Source organism: Plecotus auritus (assembly GCF_963455305.1).
Source record: "Plecotus auritus genome assembly, chromosome: X".
In the NCBI taxonomy this organism is placed as follows: Eukaryota; Metazoa; Chordata; class Mammalia; order Chiroptera; family Vespertilionidae; genus Plecotus; species Plecotus auritus.
This window is the reverse complement of record NC_137784.1, coordinates 68,215,999-68,227,552: the sequence shown is the minus strand read 5'-3', so window position 1 is coordinate 68,227,552 and position 11,554 is coordinate 68,215,999. Positions and strand designations below refer to the sequence as shown.

Here is an 11,554-nt window from a genome sequence, read left to right as displayed (position 1 = left end):
TCCATTACGCAGATATATGATAATTTATTTAACCAGTACTCTCTTGATGACTGCAACACATAACTTTTTTATATTAGGCATTTCATACATGTATAACTATATAGAATAAATTCTTTGAAGGACATTGTTGGGTATAAGGTTAAATGCAGTTATAACTTGCCAAGTTGGTTTCCACCGATGTCTCAATTTATGCTCTCTCTAGTAATGTATGAGAGTCTGTTCCTCACCTTAAGGCAGCACATATTTGACAGTCATAACTAATTCCTTTAGTTGCTCATCTAAAATTACAGAATTATCTTTGACAACTCCTTTTCATTTATACTAGTATATCACATGAAATTCATTAGGAACCCTTTTTTGCTCTACTTTCAAACAAATGTACAATCTGTCCACTTCTTACCACCTAGTCCAAGCAACCATAAATTCTTATTTGGATAATTACAATAGACTCATTATTGGCCTCTCTATATGCCTCAACCCCCTTATACACTTTTCTCCTTAGAATATCTAGGATGATATTTCAAAACTCTAGACCTAATCATATAAATTCCTTGTGAAAAACCCTTAAATTGCATGCAATATTACTCAGAATAATAGTTATTTAAAAATGGTCTTTGCATGATCTGGATATTTATAAAGAACAAATCTAGCTATTATCTCTCTCTTGGGCCACCTGATCTTTTTTTTTTATATATATTTTATTGATTTTTTTACAGAGAGGAAGGAAGAGGGATAGAGTCAGAAACATCGATGAGAGAGAAACATCGATCAGCTGCCTCTTGCACACCTCCTACTGGGGATGTGCCCGCAACCAAGTTACATGCCCCCGACCGGAATCAAACCCGGGACCTCTCAGTCCGCAGGCCGACGCTCTATCCACTGAGCCAAACCGGTTTTGGCGGGCCACCTGATCTTTTATCTCAATTTCTCTTTGACATCTGATTGTTTCTCCTGTTTTTCTATGCAGATATTCTTTCTGCTCATCAATGCACATGGCCCAAAATTCGACATCTCAATTATTTATTATTATTTTTTATTTATCTGTATTATTAAAAATATTACAGATGCCCCCTTTGCCCCCATTGTCCCCCTCCACCTTGGATTCTCCAATTAACAGTCTACAAATTGATTAGTTTAAATTATAAGGAAATAATTATATTGGTTTGTCTAAATAAGGGGATAAAAGGAATCTTTTAGCTAGAGATATGAAGCTTACATCAAAGGAAAAAACATGGTTTTTGGCAGGCATTCCTAGTCTGAGACATACTAGCAAATAATGATCCCTTCCGTAATTCTAAAATATTTTAAATTAAAACTCATATCTTTATACAGCTTTTTTCAGAAAACCTTTGTATTTTATCATGTTCTTACCTCAAAACAGCAATTGTCATAGAAAAACAAGGCTTTGAAACAATTAGGAAAAAGAACAAGTCTTACTAGTAGAGAACATACATTTAATTTTTTATAAGCTCCACTGTACATATGAATTGATGGCCACTAATATGACAAAATATGCTGTGTCTGATTTTCACAAAAATGTGTAAGAATCTCATTGGCTTTTGCAGTATGGTTTTGGTTTGATGTTGCCTAGAGTAAGAGGGGATAAAGAGAGATAATCTTTCAAGTCATTCCTCTTTATTATTATTATTTTAAATTTTAAATTCAATATTATTTTGTATTAGTTTCAGGTGTATAGGATAGTGGTTAGACAATTCAAGTAATATCTGATCCCACTGCTTTAGGCATAATTTAAAAGATGTATTATGAATTATTTAAGATATTCAAAAAAGTATAAAGAATTATTAAATGTACCTCCACTGATTACCTTATAAAATAAAATACCGAAAATACAGTTGAAAGCCCTTCTGTTCTCCCCTCCAATTCCTGATACTTGCTCTCCTCCTGAAACCAGGGTAATCACTATTCTGAATTCCTTTTTATTATGCATTCTTTGGAAAAAAACAATTATTTATCACTATAAATTTGTTTTTTTCTTGCATCACTTTATTTTATCAGACTATATTCATCTTTCTTTTTTTAATTAAAAACAACTTTTCAAATTACCTTTATTCTTTTTTTAACTATTAAAACCTTTTTAAAAAACACAAAGATACTGCAATGAATTTTAATTTTTAAAAATAATATTACCTATTGCTTATTGTTTCCTTTTGATACCAGCTTAAATGAAAGTTAGAAAAAACTCAAGCAGTTTATTGGACTGACTGAGATTTATTTTTTCCATTTATTGGGTGAGATGTGAGAACTCAGGAGAGGCCATAAGGGGAGTTGTTAATTTAATTTTTTTTTCTGTCCTGAGGGATAAATAAAAATTTTTGTTCCACACTCCATAAAAATATAATTTTTTTCCAGAATATAAGGACTTGCTTTCAATTTCTCTTTGCTCTTTTCTAAAAGTTATATTTTTGGTTCTGTTTTATATATATTTTTTTAATCCAAAAAAGGCTCAATTTACTGCACTGTTTAATTCACATTGTCATTATTTTCTTGGCTTGGGCAAAACAGACACACAAGATTTCTATTTTTATATAGTAATCAACAGATATAAAAATGTAAATATTAGTTTTATAGATATGAAGAGGATTATTATTATTATTATAGTTATGTCTTATATAAGGATGGCTATAACCAAGGTATATTATAGACATTCTAAATTGGGATTTCCACATAAACAAATCCTTACTTGCAAGTTTCTTTCAGGTTCCAAGAAACAATATTCTGGTCTGTTGCTATTTGAAATGTTTATATTCGAGCCCTAGCCGGTTTGGCTAAGTGGATAGAGCGTCCCCCTGCGGACTGAAGCTACCCAGGTTCGATTCCAGTCAAGGGCATGTACCTTGGTTGCGGGCACATCCCCAGTAGGGGAGTGTGCAGGAGGCAGCTGATCAATGTTTCTCTCTCATCAATGTTTCTAACTCTCTATCCCTCTCCCTTCCTCTCTGTAAAAAATCAATAAAATAGATTAAAAAAAGAAATGTTTATATTCAATACACAGTTTTCATTTCTTATCATATGGTAAACATTCTCTCTTCAAAATTGTCACAGATGAATTTCCAGTCCAGCATATCAGAAGCTTAGAACTTGGCACTCCAATCTAACAACTAAAAAGCTAAACAAATGAACAACTATTTTTATATCTATCAGAGAAGTAAGGTTACAGGGCAAATTGCTTCTCCAAAATTGGAGAGAAAGAAAGATGGTAAAGAGAATCACAATTTATGAGAGCAGAAAGCCACAAGCAGAAAGCTCCACAGGAACAAGTACTGGAATATGAAAACCTGAACTGAATTGATAAATCTGTATGGGCTCAATGTAGAAAACTCTGAGAAATTAAAGTTCCAAGGGAACCCAGTCTTATGTGGGGGCCCCCATGCTTATGTGAGTTTTACCACTAGGAGCTCTACCAAGTCTTCATGGTTAATATTGGAGAAATATTCCTCATATGACTTTGGCAGTGAGAATAGAGAAACAACCATTTTGAAATATGCCAGAGCATTCTGTTCTTCTAAAGATGGCCTGCCCTCAGAAAACAAACAAAAACACATAACTATTTTACCAGAACCTAACTTGCTATGGATTTATCAGAAGCTAACCTAACAAGGGGAAAAGAAATACTCAATTCCAGTTCCCTCTAGACTTTCATTTGAGGAAAGAGAAATACTCAACTTCAGTCCCCTGAAGACATCCAGTCCCATATAAGAGGGGGAAAATAAACCAAGAAGCATTTTTTAAAAAATATATTTTATTGCTTTTTTACAGAGAGAAAGGGAGAGGGATAGAGAGTTAGAAACATCGATGAGGGAGAAACATCGATCAGCTGCCTCCTGCACACCTCCTACTGGGGATGTGCCCACAACCAAGGTACATGCCCTTGACTGGAATCGAACCTGGGACCTTTCAGTCCGCAAGCCGATGCTTTATCCACTGAGCCAAACTGGCTAGGGCCCAAGAAGCATTTTTGAAGTTCACAGTTCAGGGCACAAGATCAACAAAATAAATTCTTAATCACAGGACTATAGAATTCTTTTGTTAGCACCACACATTACTACTACATTACTAAATGCCTCTTTATAACAGTTCTTTCATCATATGTCCATCTTTCAACAAAAAATTAAAAGGCATATTAAAGGCAAAAACAAAATAAACACACACACACACACACACACAAAACCACAACACAGTTTGAAGACACTGAAAAAGCATCAAACCCAGAGGCATATATGTAAGAAATGTTGGAATTATCAGACCAGGAATTTTAAAAATCCTATACACCAAGTGGCCAGAGTATTATGATCTCTGAACGCATAATAATCTGGCCACTCAGTATATATATGTGTGTGATATGTGTGTGATATGTGTGTGTGTGTGTGTGTGTGTGTGTGTGTGTGTATATATATATATATATATATATATATATATATATATATATATATATACATACACATATATACATGAGGCCTGGTGCATGAATTTGTTTATGGGTGAGGTCCGGCCAGCCTGGCCAGGGGGAGGGGACATGGGCGGTTGGCAGGCCTACCTGTTTGTTGAACTTCTGGTTGAGGGGATAATTTGCATATTAGCCTTTTATTATATAGGATATACACTGAGTGGCCAGATTATTATGTGTTCAGAGATCATAATAATCTGGCCACTAAGTGTATAATAAAAGGCTAATATGCAAATTGTCTTCTCGACCGGGAGTTCAACTGGGAGTTCAACTAGGGGATGGGGCTGGCCAGCCAACCACCAGCAGCACCTCCACCCAGTCGACCCCACCCCTGATTGGCCCCCCTACCCCAGTTGGGGGCAGGGCTGGCTGGCCAATCACCCATGGCCCCTCCCCTTGGCCAGCCCGCACCATCAGCCCTGATGGGGCAGACTAGCCAGACCCACCAATGCACGAATTCGTGCACCGGGCCTCTAGTATATAAATAATACACCAAGGATTTTAATGGAAAAGAGTAGACAGCATGCTGGAGTAAATGGATTATATAAATAGAGAGATGAAAATTCTAAGAATGAATCATATATAAATGCTAGAGATCAAAATCACTGTAACAGAAATGAAGAATATCTTTTTTATTTCTTTATTGATTAAGTCATTACATATGTGTCCTTTTAATTACTAGACTGGACATGGATGGGGAAGAATCTCTGAGGATATGGCAATAAAAACTTACAAAACTGAACATCAATGAGAAAAATTGCTGAAACAACAGAATAAAATATATAAGGACTGTATAACAACTCTAAAATGTGTAACATACTTGTATTGGGAATATAAAGAGAAGAAAAAAAACCAAGAAATGTAAGAAGTAAGAATGAGAATTTTTCCAGAATAATGTCAGACTGCAAACCACACTGCCAGGAACATCAGAATATACCAAGCAGTATAAATGCCAAACAACTACACCTAGGCATATAATATTTAAATGTTAGGAAGTCAAATAAAAAGATACATTTTAGAATACTTAACATCCTTAAACTGCCCATACTATGAAAAACAATCTATAGATTCATACAATTTCAATCAAGATACCAATGGCGTATTTCACAGACCTAGAACAAATACTCCAAAAATTTATATGGAACAAAAAAAAGACCCAGAATAGCCTCAGCAATCTTGACAAGGAAGAACAAAGTAGGAGGAATCACAATACCTGATATCAAGCTATAATACAAGGCCATTGTAATCAAAACAGCATAGTTCTGGCATAAGAACAGACATATAGATCAATGGAACAAAACAGAGAACCCAGAAATAAACAAACACCTCTATGATCAATTAATATTTGACAAAGGAGGCAAGAGCATACAATGGAGCAAAGACAGTCTCTTCAATAGATGGTGTTGGGAAAATTGGACAGGTACATATGACAAAAATGAAACTAGACCACCGACTCACATCATACACAAATGTAAACTAAATATGGATAAAAGACTTTAACATAGACCTAGCTGGTTTGGCTCAGTGGATAGAGTGTCGGCATGTGGACTGAAAGGTCCTGGGTTCGATTCTGGTCAAGGGCACATGCCCTGGTTGCGGGTTCAATCCCCAGTAGGGGGCGTGCAGGCGTCAGCCAATCATTGATTCTCTCTCACCATTGATGTTTCTATCTCTCTTTTCCTCTCCCTTCCTTTCTGAAATAAATAAAATTTAACGTAAGACAGAAAACTATAAAAATCTTAGAAGAATCCATAGGCAGGAAAATATCAGACATATCTTGTAGCAATGTCTTTACTGATACATCTCCTAGGACAATGGAAATTAATTAGAAAATAAACAAATGTGACTACATCAAAATAAAAAGCTTCTGCACAACAAAAGAAACCATCAACAAAACAACAAGAGAACCCACTGTATGGAGAACATATTTGCCAATGTTACATCTGATAAGGTTTAATCTCCAAAATGTATAGGGAATTCATACAACTTAAAAAAAGGAAGATAAACAATACAATCAATAAATGGGCAAAGGACCTACAAAAGGCCAAGAGGCATATGAAAAATGCTTAGTCATTAATCATCCAAGAGATGCAAATCAAAATGACAATGAGGTACCACCTCACACCTGTCAGAATGGTTATCATCAACAAATCAACTAACGACAGGTGCTGGTTAGGATGTGGAGAAAAAGGAAGCCTTGTGCACTGCTGGTGGGAATGCAGACTGGTGCAGCTACTGAGGCAAACAGTATGGAGTTTCCTCAAAAAATTAAAAATGGAACTTCTATTTGACCCAGTAATACCACTTCTAGGACTATATACCAAGAAACCAGAAACACCAATTAGAAAGGACATATGCACCCCTATGTTCATAGCAACACAATTTACCATAGCTAAGATTTGGAAATAGCCTTAGTGCCCATCAGCAGATGAGTGGATTAAAAACCTGTGGTACATCTATACAATGGAACACTATACTGCTGCAAAAAAGTAAGAACTCTTATCATTTGCAACAACATGGATGGACCTGAAGAGCATTATGCTAAGTGAAATAAGCCAGTCAGATAAAGATAAATATCATATGATCTCACTCATTTTTGGAATTTAATGAATAACATAAACTGATGAAAAATAGAGCTAGATACATAGAAGCATCGAACAGACCATCAAATCTCAGAGGGAAGGCAGGGGAATGTGTGTGTGGGGGTAGGGTGTAAGAGATCAACCAAAGCACTTGTATGCATGCATATAAGCATAACAAATAGGCACAGACAGTAGGGGGATGAGAGCCTGTGATGGGGGGCAGGAGTGTGCTGGGAGAGGTCAATGAGGGCAACAGGAGATATATGCAATACTTTCAACAATAAATAATTTCTAAAAAAAGAAAATAGACCACCAGCTTATACAAGAATACACAAGAATGTACTCAAAATGGATAAAAGATTTCAATGCAAGTCATGAAACCATAAAATATCCTAGAAGAAAACATAGGCAATAAAATCTCAGACATCTCTCACAGCAGTATTTTCACCAATACATCTCCTAGGGTCGCAGTTGGCAAACTGCGGCTCGCGAGCCACATGCGGCTCTTTGGCCCCTTGAGTGTGGCTCTTCCACAAAATACCACGGCCTGGGCGAGTCTATTTTGAAGAAGTGGCATTAGAAGAAGTTTAAGTTTAAAAAATTTGGCTCTCAAAAGAAATTTCAATCGTTGTACTGTTGGTATTTGGCTCTGTTGACTAATGAGTTTGCCAACCACTGTCCTAGGGCAAGGGAAAAAAAGGGGGAAAAATAAGCAAATGGCACTACATCAAATTAAAAAGCTTTGCATGGCAAAAGAAACCATCAACAAAATGAAAAGGGAACCCACCGAATGGGAGAACATATTTGCCAATGATACATCGCTTAAAGGGTTAATTTCTAAAATATATATAGAACCTATATAACACCAGGAAGACAAAGAATCCAAAGAAAAAATGGACAAAAGGGAGAAGGAGTTTCCCCATAAGCCAAGCCAGGGAAAAAGTGAATAAGTGGGGGCGACCCTGAGGGGCTCTGGGAAGTTGTAGCCATCATGACCACCTTCCCAACCAAGATGGATCCTCTCCTCCGGGGAATATCACCCACCCCTAGCAAGATTCCGGTTCATTCAAAGTGACACCCGCCTCTCCCCACAGTCAAGCCCTGAGACCTGGACCAAGAGAACCAAGATCCAAAGAAATTGGAGCAGAAGTTCAGTACTCAACATCCCCCTTTTTTTTTTTTTAAGAATTTTTTTTAATATATTTTATTGATATTTTACAGAGAGGAAGGGAGAGGGACAGAGAGTTAGAAACATCGACGAGAGAGAAACATCTATCAGCTGCCTCCTGCACACCTCCCACCGGAGATGTGCCCGCAACCAAGGCACATGGCCTTGACCGGAATCGAACCCAGGACCCTTCAGTCTGCAGGCCGACACTCTATCCACTGAGCCAAACCTGTTTTGGCTCAACGTCCCTTTTTTGACTCAGCAGGCCCCAGACCAAAAGCCACATATGAAACACAGAAGTCAGAGAGATTGGTGGGGAGCACTCTGTTTCATATTCCATTGGAGGAGCTCAGGCCTAGCCCTAAGGAACAAAATGTGGGGCCTGGGTGCCCTCCCCAGAAAGAGATTCCAGAGGTCATAGAGTATGTGGCTGACCCTAAGGCCCTGGCTACCATCCTGTCAGGTGAGGGGCTGAAGAGCTGTCACCTGGGGCACCAGCCCAGACTGGCTCAGAGAGTCCTGGTTTGAGGGACCCAAGGAGACACCATCCGGAAGGGCCAGGGTACCTGCATCTCTACATATTTTGGTCCAAGAACCCCCCAAAACCGACTAGACCCTTCCAGGGCTTCCTGCTTTTCAAGGCTGAAGGGACCAGGACCCTGCAGCTAGACCTTGTGCACCCAGAAGCTAGAGGCTGTGATTCCATCTTCAGGAACTTCCTTTCACCCCTCTGCTCGCCCCACCTTCCAAGAGCTAAAAAGAGAGACAGGTGTCAGCAGGGGGGCTGTAGTGAGCCAGGCATCAGGATTGCACCTGGAGACCCCAGTCCAGCCTGCTTCCTCTCCCTGAATGAGAACATGAAGTAGTCACTCACTCAGATGAAGGAGGAAGGAGCACTCTCAGTCTGGCCTAGTGGGTTCCATTAAGAGAATGCCAGGAGCTAACCCACACCAAGGACAGCCGTGACTGCCACCTGATACCCTACCCTGGCCATGTGCTGCTACCATCCATTCCCTGTCCATCCCCCCTTGGATTGGCTCAGCATGTTCCCTCCCCTGGCTCCTCAGCTCCGCCCTCATATTCATTGTTGCAGCATCTTGCTATTTGCCCCCAAACCTAGTTCACATCCCCATCCCATCAGCCATCAAAGCTCAGCTGGCCCAATGTTTAGGTGGCCTCTGTCCTCAGTCTTGCCCTGAAAAGCCTGCCCTGTCCTGGGAGCAGATTGCAGTCTAGTTATTTCACCAGGAGAGATCTGGGAAACCACCGTGGCAACTCATTATGAACCCACCCTAGTAGAATCCGCAACATCCAAGAGCTGAAGATGCAGCGCATTGTACCCTGAAGCAGCTTTTGCAACAGAAGGTAGAGGGGCTGGCAGGGAGCAAGTGTGCCCCCTTAATGGAAGCTCCTCTCTGGATATGGTTGAACTTCAGTCCCTGCTGGCAGAGATTAGTAGGACCCTGAATGCCCCAGAGCAGAATTCTGGGGCTTTCCGCCTTCCTACAGCACTCTGGACTGCCAAAGCCCTGCTTTCTAGAGGAGTGTGGTGAATCACAGCTCTTCCCTGCCCTCCAGCAGAGCCAGGGCCCCCAGAGCCCTGCCATAGGAGGGAGGCTGAGATACCACGGCCTACCACCCAGAAACGGCCTGAGGTGTCTGAGGCCTGCCCTCCCATAGAGCCTGGATCAATTCAGGCCTGCTCCCAGAGGCAGACTGGACTTCCAGAGCCTTCCCCTGGGGTAGAGCCTGAGGCATCAGAGGCCTGCTTTCTGTAGCCTAGGAATACAGAGTCTAGTCGACAGTCCTGCTGTGGTCAGTGGGATCCAACGACCACCAGTGTGATCTTCTCTTCTCAACATCCACTTTGTACCAGCCCCCCTATCTGCTCACTCCAGTCTCTGAGGCCCCCAGCAGGCCAGGCAGGCCCCAGCAGTCTGGGTCCTCGAACCCTGGCTCTGAGGCAGTGCCTCAAAGCATGTCTGACCGCCATCCGCTGCTTCCATGAGGAGGGCCTGGATGATGAGTGTGCCTTCTACACCAGCCGAGACCATCCTTCAGGCCCCTCTCGGGTCTGCACCAATCCTGTTGCCAAGTTGTTGGACTGACAGGATGCCCTGTGTTTTATTCCAATTGGTTCTGCAGCCACTCCGGACTCTCCAACATGAGGCACCCACTTCCACCCGCTCCTGCTCTGTCTTGATCCTTCCTTTTAGCTCTTATATTTTCTGTCCACCCCATGGGATTGGGAGTCTGGGAGTCAACACCTTTTTATCCTTCAATAAAGTTTCTAAAGTGTCTGGAAAAAACAATGAACAAAGGATCTGAATAGACACTTCTCCAAAGAGGACATATAGATATAGGCAATAGACATATCCAAAAATACTCATCGTCACTAATCATCAGAGAAATGCACATTAAAACCAAAATGAGACATCACCTTACACCTGTCAGAATGGCTAGCATTAATAAATCAACAAACAAGTGCTGATGAGAATATGGAGAAAAGGGAGCCCTAGTGCACTGTTGGTGGAAATGCAGACTGGAGTAGCCAGTTCAAAATTAAAAATTGAACTGCCTTTTGGCTCAGCAATCCCACTTCTGGGACTATATCCTAAAGACCTTGAAACACTAATTTGAAAGAATATATGCACCCCTATATGCATACCAGCATTATTTACAATAGCCAAGATTTGTTAACAACCCAAAGTGCTCATCAGTAGATGAGTGGTGTTCCATGGTACATTTACACAATGGAATACTACACAGTTGTAAAAAAGAAGGAAATTTTATCTTTTGTGACAGTGTGGATAGGCCTGGAGATTATTAAGCTAGGTGAAATATGCTAGACAGATAAAGGCAAACACCATATGATATCACTTATGTGTGGGTTCTAAAGAGCAAAATAAACAAGAACAAAATAAAAACAGAGGCATGGATACATGAAACAGACTGACAGCTATCAGAAGGGAGTGGAGTTGGAGTCTAGAAAAAAGAAGGTGAAGGGATTATAAAAAACACACATATAAAACAGATACAGACAACAGTGTGGTGATATCCAGAGGGAAAGGAGGGTGGGTGTTGGTAGAGGTGGGCTAATGGGGGAAAATGGGGCCAGAAAGGGATCTTGCTTGGGGCAATGGGTGCATGATGCAGTGTGCAGATGATGTTTTATTTAGTCACTAGAGGCCCAGTGCACGAATTTGTGCATGGGTGGGGATCCTTGGCCTGGCTGACAATTGGGGTTGATCCGAGCTGCCTTGCCCAGTCCCAATAGGGCCTATTGGGGCCGGCCGGCTGGCTGGGGGGAGAGACCACAGGAGGATGGCCAGCTGTGGG

General features: G+C 40.5%; 1 pseudogene across 1 annotated transcript; it reads left to right on the top strand.

The window, feature by feature from the left end:
• Window positions 1–3,214: 3,214 nt before the first annotated feature.
• LOC308240154 (tastin-like) lies at window positions 3,215–10,383 on the top strand (annotated as a pseudogene). The gene is made up of 2 exons: window positions 3,215–3,278; window positions 9,336–10,383. The product of its transcript is annotated as a tastin-like (transcript).
• Window positions 10,384–11,554: the final 1,171 nt, after the last annotated feature.